This window comes from Protobothrops mucrosquamatus, unplaced genomic scaffold, assembly GCF_001527695.2.
Source record: "Protobothrops mucrosquamatus isolate PMUCROS unplaced genomic scaffold, P.Mucros_1.0 scaffold45, whole genome shotgun sequence".
Lineage (NCBI taxonomy): Eukaryota > Metazoa > Chordata > Lepidosauria > Squamata > Viperidae > Protobothrops > Protobothrops mucrosquamatus.
In genome coordinates, this window is record NW_015386427.1 from 1,313,308 (window position 1) to 1,320,104 (window position 6,797).

Sequence of the window (6,797 nt, forward strand, 5' to 3'; positions counted from 1 at the left end):
TTATTCTTGTTCCAATGCATACCTATAAAATTAGACAAGAAATTTTTTCAGAATTTGAATAAAATTATGCTTAAATTTATCTGGCAAGGAAAAAGAGCAAGGATTAAATTAAAATTATTGCAGGACTCAAAGGAAAGAGGGGGATTTGGCCTTCCTGATTTAGAGAAATACTACCAGGCTATAGTACTAGTATGGGTAACTGGAGCCATTGGGCATCTGGGTGGAGGATGGTCCCCTGACTGAGCGAGACTCTGTCCGGGGGAATTCGCCATGGGTCTGTGATGGAGAGGCTCAGCAGATCGGCGAACCAGGGTCTCCTTGGCCAGTAAGGAGCTACTAGAAGTATCTCCGCACCCTCCCGGAGAATTTTGCGTACCACCGCCGGAATGAGAGGGAGAGGCGGGAAGGCATAAAGCAGACCCTGAGGCCATGGAGTCCGAAGCGCATCTGTCTGTTCCGCCCCCTGAGATGGGAATTGGGAAAAGAACCGAGGCAGTTGGGTGTTGGCCGGGGATGCAAAGAGGTCCACCAGCGACCGGCCAAAGCGGTGACAAATTTCCTTGAATACCCTCGGGTGGAGATGCCATTCTGAGTGGTCTACTGTCGCTCTGCTCAATATGTCGGCCTGAGTGTTCTCCTTCCCCAAGATATGATCAGCTTTGATGGAAGCCAAATTGTGTTCTGCCCAGGACCCCAGTAATAGCGACTCGGTCATCAGAGTTCGGGATCGAGTGCCCCCCTACCTGTTCACGTGAGCCTTGGCAGTCATGTTATTCGTGAGGACTAGCACATGTTTCCGTCTTACTAGACTGTGAAAATGCCGGAGAGCTAGATGTATGGCTAGATGTATGGCCCGTAGCTCCAGCCAGTTTATGTCGTGTCGAAGGTCCAAATGAGACCAACGGCCCTGTGTCCACTGCGATTGAAGGTGCGCACCCCAGCCAAACAGGCTGGCGTCAGTAGTCAGCAGTGTTCGATCCGGTTCCTTGAACAATGACCCCTTGATGATGGCTGGTGACAGCCACCACGTGAGGGATCGCGATACCTGAGGAGGGAGTCTCATCCTTTGATGGGAGGCACTGAGGTTCTGCCTCTGAAAGGGGAGTAGGAACCACTGCAATTCCCTGGAGTGAAGTCTGGACCATGGGACGATTGCTATGGCCGAGATCATTTGCCCTAACAATTTGGAGAGGCTGATTAAAGATACTGTCTGTCCCCTGCGTACTTGGAGGACTGATTCCCTTAAGTTGTCCCGGCGCTCCTGAGATAGATACACCTTGCACTCCAACGTGTCTATGATGGCCCCCAGGTGTAACAGCCTTGTTGTGGGGACCATGTGACTCTTGGGGAAGTTTACCGAGAACCCGTGGTCCTGGAGCAGCTTTATCATTCGTTTTAGATCTGTCCTGGCGGACTGGATGGAAGATGACTGGATCAGGATGTCGTCCAGGTAACATTGGACCCTGACCGGAACCATCCTTAAGTGAGCTGCCAAGACTGCCAGGATCTTGGTAAACACCCTGGGAGCCGATGAGAGGCCAAAGGACAGAGCCCTGTACTGATAGTGATGACCTTTGTAAGCGAACCGTAGAAACCGCCGGTGGGCGAGAGAGATGGGGATATGAAGGTATGCTTCCATGAGGTCGATGGATGTCAGGAAGTCCCCTTTTCTTATGCTTCCTAAGATGGAGCGAAGCGTTTGCATCTTGAACTTGTGGTAAACAAGATGGTAATTCAAACCCTTGAGATCCAAGATGGGTCTCCATCCCCCCGACGTCTTGGGAACTACAAAGAGGATGGAATAAAATCCCCGACCTCTCTGGTCCACCGGGACCGGCTCTATGGCCCGTATGTCCAGAAGGTGTTGGACGGCTTTGCCCATCAGCTTTTTTCTTTTTCAATTTTGAGGGTATGGGCAAGAAATAAATCGATTCGGGGGTTCGGAGATGAACTCCAGGTAGAGGCCGTCCCTTATGGTGTTGAGTACCCATGAGTCCGTGGTGGTAGCCTCCCACTGGTGGGCAAAGAGAGTCTGCCCCCTATGGGAAGAACCGTCAGGGAGTCATCTGGAGCGACGGAATGGACGGCCGCGCCCCCGAAAGGGCCGCTTACCCTGAAATTGTTGTCTGGGTTTAGCCGTCTGTCTGTCATACTGTTTCTCCTGCCTGTCCTGCCTGGCCGGAAAGGGACGGAAAGGTTGGGTGTAGTTATACCTAGTCCCAGGCCGAAAGGGCTGTCTACGGGGAAAGTAATTTTGGCATTTCTCAGATTTTTTAAGAATGTGGTTGAGAACTTTGCTCTTGTCCTTATTCTCAGTTAAATAAGGGGCCAAAGCTTCCCCAAATAGCTTACCTCCTTGGTATGGGGCCGCTGACAGATGCCACATAGACTTGGCATCGACGTGCCAGTGCTTCAGCCAAAGCATACGGCGACCAGTGACGCTGGATACCATAGCCTTGGAGGCAAACCTGGTGGCTTGGAGAGTGGCATCTGATGCATATTCGATGGCCGCCACCATCTTGCTAAGATCCTGGTGGGAGCGGACATCGTCTGCTGGGGTACGGGCCTGTAGCTGCTTAAACCAGCGATGGGCGGATCTATTAAGGATGCGGAGGAGGTCGCCCTAATCGCCCATGCCGCAGCTTGGTGAGTCTTACGGTATGCGAGTTCACACGGTCCTCCGCTTTGAGGGCTTCGGAGACATCTCCGGGTATGACGGTGGGAGAAACCAAGGGGCCGAAAGTTTCATCCACTGCGGGCACCTCTAAAGCTTCTTCTAGATCCTTGGCTACATTGTAAAGTTTCTTATCAGTAGCGCTTGGGAGAGGAAGGGAAGCTGGGGAAGCCCATTGTTTTCGGATAGCGGTCAGGAACATGGGAGGACAAGGGATGCGGTGTTGAGCCGCCACTGGTTCAGTGAAATTAGGGTCTAACTCCGGGTCTGGGGAAACAGTGGCTGTCATTGAAGGAGGCTCAGATCCCCGGTTGGCTGTGGATGTGGCCTTGCGGAGTAAGGTAACGAAAGAGGAAGGATTGAACATGCAGCTGAATACAGGGGCTTCTGAAGGAGGCTCCTCCTCCTCAGACATTGGTATCCCTTGATCAGTGCCCTGGTCGTGAAGGGATAAACCCTCAGAGCACGAGGACCCGGATGGGGAAGAAGGCGCCTCATAAGTTTCGGCAACCTGACAGTGGATAAGAAGGTGATCAGTAGTCAGTGGCCTAAGTGGAATCGCTCTGGCCTCCAGAGCGCGGTCAACTGCTTGCGCAATCAACAGGACCAGGCGATCCTCTGAGGGGATGAGAGCAGGCTCGGTGGGCCGAAGTCCTGCCGCCGTGGGGGTGAAGGTCGCCTCAGGTGCCCCGTAGTGTGCCCGTGTAACTGGAGGTACGGGAGAGTGTGTGGGTTCGCCCGTAGTCCAACCACCCGGGGAAAAAGTTGGGGGCCCCAAGGGTAGGTCATATGCCAATCCCTCAGCTTGGGGGGGTCTAACCTAGCTGTCTTTTGCGCCCTAGAGAACTCCTTTTCTAGGGCCTGATGTCTCCGGTTGGCTTGCTTTTCTGCCCTCTTGGAGGTCTTATTGGTGGATCTGACCTTGCTTTTGGATGTAGTCATGTCAGATCCCTCCAGAGCAGAAGGGGCAGCGGTCATTAGGGCCAATGTAGGGGGCACAATGCCCTTTGAAGAAGAATCAGTAACCTCCATTCTCAGATAGCACAGGAGCTCGATGGGGAACCCCTGGTACCTAGAGAGTATTATACTCTGGGTGAGGACAGACGTGCTGCAGGGGACGCCTGGGACCCAGGTACGGTTGGAAATCAACTGAGGCTACCTCACAGATAAGGTCAGGCACGCTGTGGGGTATGCCTGGAATCCGGTTAATTTTATGGAGGATAAGGACAGGTGCTCTGTGGGGACACCTGGAATCCCAGCGTTCAATTGACAATATAGCAGCCACCTAAGGTGTGACTGTGGCCCTTAATTGTTAGGCAAGCTGAAGCTAGGAGACACTAAGCCTGAAAAGGATGTTGCTGGGGGCTGTTCAAAACTTCTATGCCTTGAAAGATCAGTCTGATTGATGTCAAGGACAGGTCTCAAGTCAGAAATGGGCCCGATCTGTTCCCAAAATGGTGGCCAGATCACAAAATGGCGGCTTGTTGAAGAACGGGGTTTTTTGCACTGTTATGCTGACCAACCCCCCAAAGCTATCAACTCTCCTCAAAGTAATGTAGTGATGAATGAAGGGAATCCCCCTTTCTCCTTGAAAATTGACAGTTCCAAGCCTATTCCCCTCACCGCACGGTTCAAAATGGCGGCCGCGCGCAATGACGGCCGAATTTAACAAGCTCCAAAGCCTGAGGGAAATGGGCCCAAAGAGTGAACTACGCTGGCGCGCTGAAATCCCAACTGAAAAAACGGCCGTTTGTCAGTCTCCCAATCAGCCGTCTAACAGCTGGTCTCGTTTGCAGCTCGCATGCGTTTTGAGGCTATTTGTGCTGGTGAGCAGCAAAAATGCAAGAAAAAGGGCAAACTGACCGACGGCCGTTCTTCAGTCCTCCGATCAGCCGCCTAACTGCTGATCGGCGCCGACCGTTGGAGTGCGTGCGTGCGTCTCCCCGGCCAAAACCCGAAGATCGAGCCCGAGAGCTGCCGAATTCGATTGAGGCTGCAGTCGCTCCTGAACGGGCCTGCAACGAGCCTCGCTTGCTCCAAGGCAAGCCTCTTTTACTCCGTTTGTCACCGGGCCGCAGCCACAAGCTCCGGTGAAAACAGATCCAGCAGCTGTTGCAGTTGTTACTGGAAGGGGGGGGAAGAGAGAAGGATCCCCTTCTACCCTGTAAATGTTTTTCTCCCCCCAACTGAGGGCTGGAAGAAATGACAAGTTTCCCTAACAGCCAAGATATTCGGGCAAATTGGAAAAGGGGCCAAATTATGGAGCTGAAATCAGCTTAAAAAGGCAAAAAAGTGGAGGATTCACCAATAGTCTAGACTATACCTGCCTAAGAGCCAGAGTTGTACGTCCGTCCATGGGGAAGATCAAGTCAAGACTGGGATCTATGGTCCAGGACGGGCGTGGCAACTTTGGCTGACTTGATATGATTGGCCAGGAATACAGTCTAAACCCATTGGTGGATCCTCCATCTCCAGTGCTGGAGAATGGCCTCAATGGCGGACACAGGTGAACCCATGGCACAGCTGTATTTTTGTCTGTATAAACCTTCATTGTATTTAAAATAGTGTTTTAATACATGAAATAGTAGCCTTCACCAAACACATCAGCTTTGTGGACAGATACGTTAAGTTTACAAAATTTACGTTTTGATTCTCACTGCTCAATGTAAGAATCAAAACACATCAAGGAAGCCCTCAGAAACTTGTGGCTACCCCAACTGTGCCTTCAACAAATCCAAAAAAAGAGAGCCAAAAGGAGCTCTCTCACAACAGACAAAGAGGAGACCAACAAACAAAGCAACAGTGCAGTAATATCTGAAAAGCTCAGGCGGATTTTCAACCAACATAGCATACAAACACACTTTAAACCCAAAAATACATTAAGGCAGAAGATTATCCACCACTAAGATAAAACACCCAAACATAAACTGAGCAATATGATATATGCAGTACAATGCAGTGATGCATTTAAATATCTATACAATGGATAAACAAAACGATCACTTCACAAATGCATGACACAACATAAGAGAACAAACCCATCAGGGCAAGAGTCCACATTCTGGACAGAGAGGACTACTGGTTTGCAAGAGGGGTCAAAGAAGTCATCTATATTAAAATTGAATAGCCTTCTCTCAACAGAGGGGGAGGGATATATTACCATCTATATCCTGTTTACAACACAGTCCTTTCAGCAGTTCCAAAAAAGGTTCTACACTCATTTGCATTATTCAGGTGACCCAGAGGGCACAGATAAACCTCCAAGAAGCCTCAATAACTCTCAGAAAGAGTGCTAATGACCAGATGACTGCAAGGAATATAAATCCTTCCTTTCTCCACCATTCAGTCAGAACTGAAGAAGCTTTTTGGATGAGAAGCAAAATGTCTTTAAGGAAAAACAAGAAAGTCCAGTGCCTTTTGAAAAAACACTTTTGGGACAACCATGACCTGGATGACTGAAGATTTCCATAGACATATGGAGGGCTTCATACTGAGCAATCCTGCTTCACAACATATGGAGTCCCCCTGTTATTTTTATCTGCCTTTATTTTCCAATTTGTGTGCTGACAATGCCTTTCCAATATTACAGATTTGTGTTTTTTTATTGTTTAGTACATTCTTTTTAAAGTATTGAAATGAAACGCTAGACCAACTTTTCAAAACACATATTTGAATAATATTTGTACTACAACTCACCAAAGTCCAGCCAGCATGGCCAAATCTTTTGGGCATTGTATCTAGAAATATTGGAACTCTAACGTACAATGGCAAGTGTCTTCAGATCTTATCTTTTTATTTATTTAATATTGGTTTCCCCCTCTCTCATTTCGTCTCTCTTTTCTCTAAAACCAGATCATAACATTGATATGATTTACATTTCAGTTTAACTGTATGTACAGCACGAGTGTTGCTAAATCGCCTGATTGACCATCTGGAACAGGGTCTACTACCTGAGACACAGTGTGGTTTCCGCAAAGAGCGTGGCACGGTGGACATGATCTTTGCAGCTCGACAGCTCCAGGAGAAATGTCAGGAGCAGAATCGTGAACTATATACCACCTTTGTGGATCTCACCAAGGCTTTTGACACAGTTAGTCATGAAGGATTATGGCGCATTATGTCG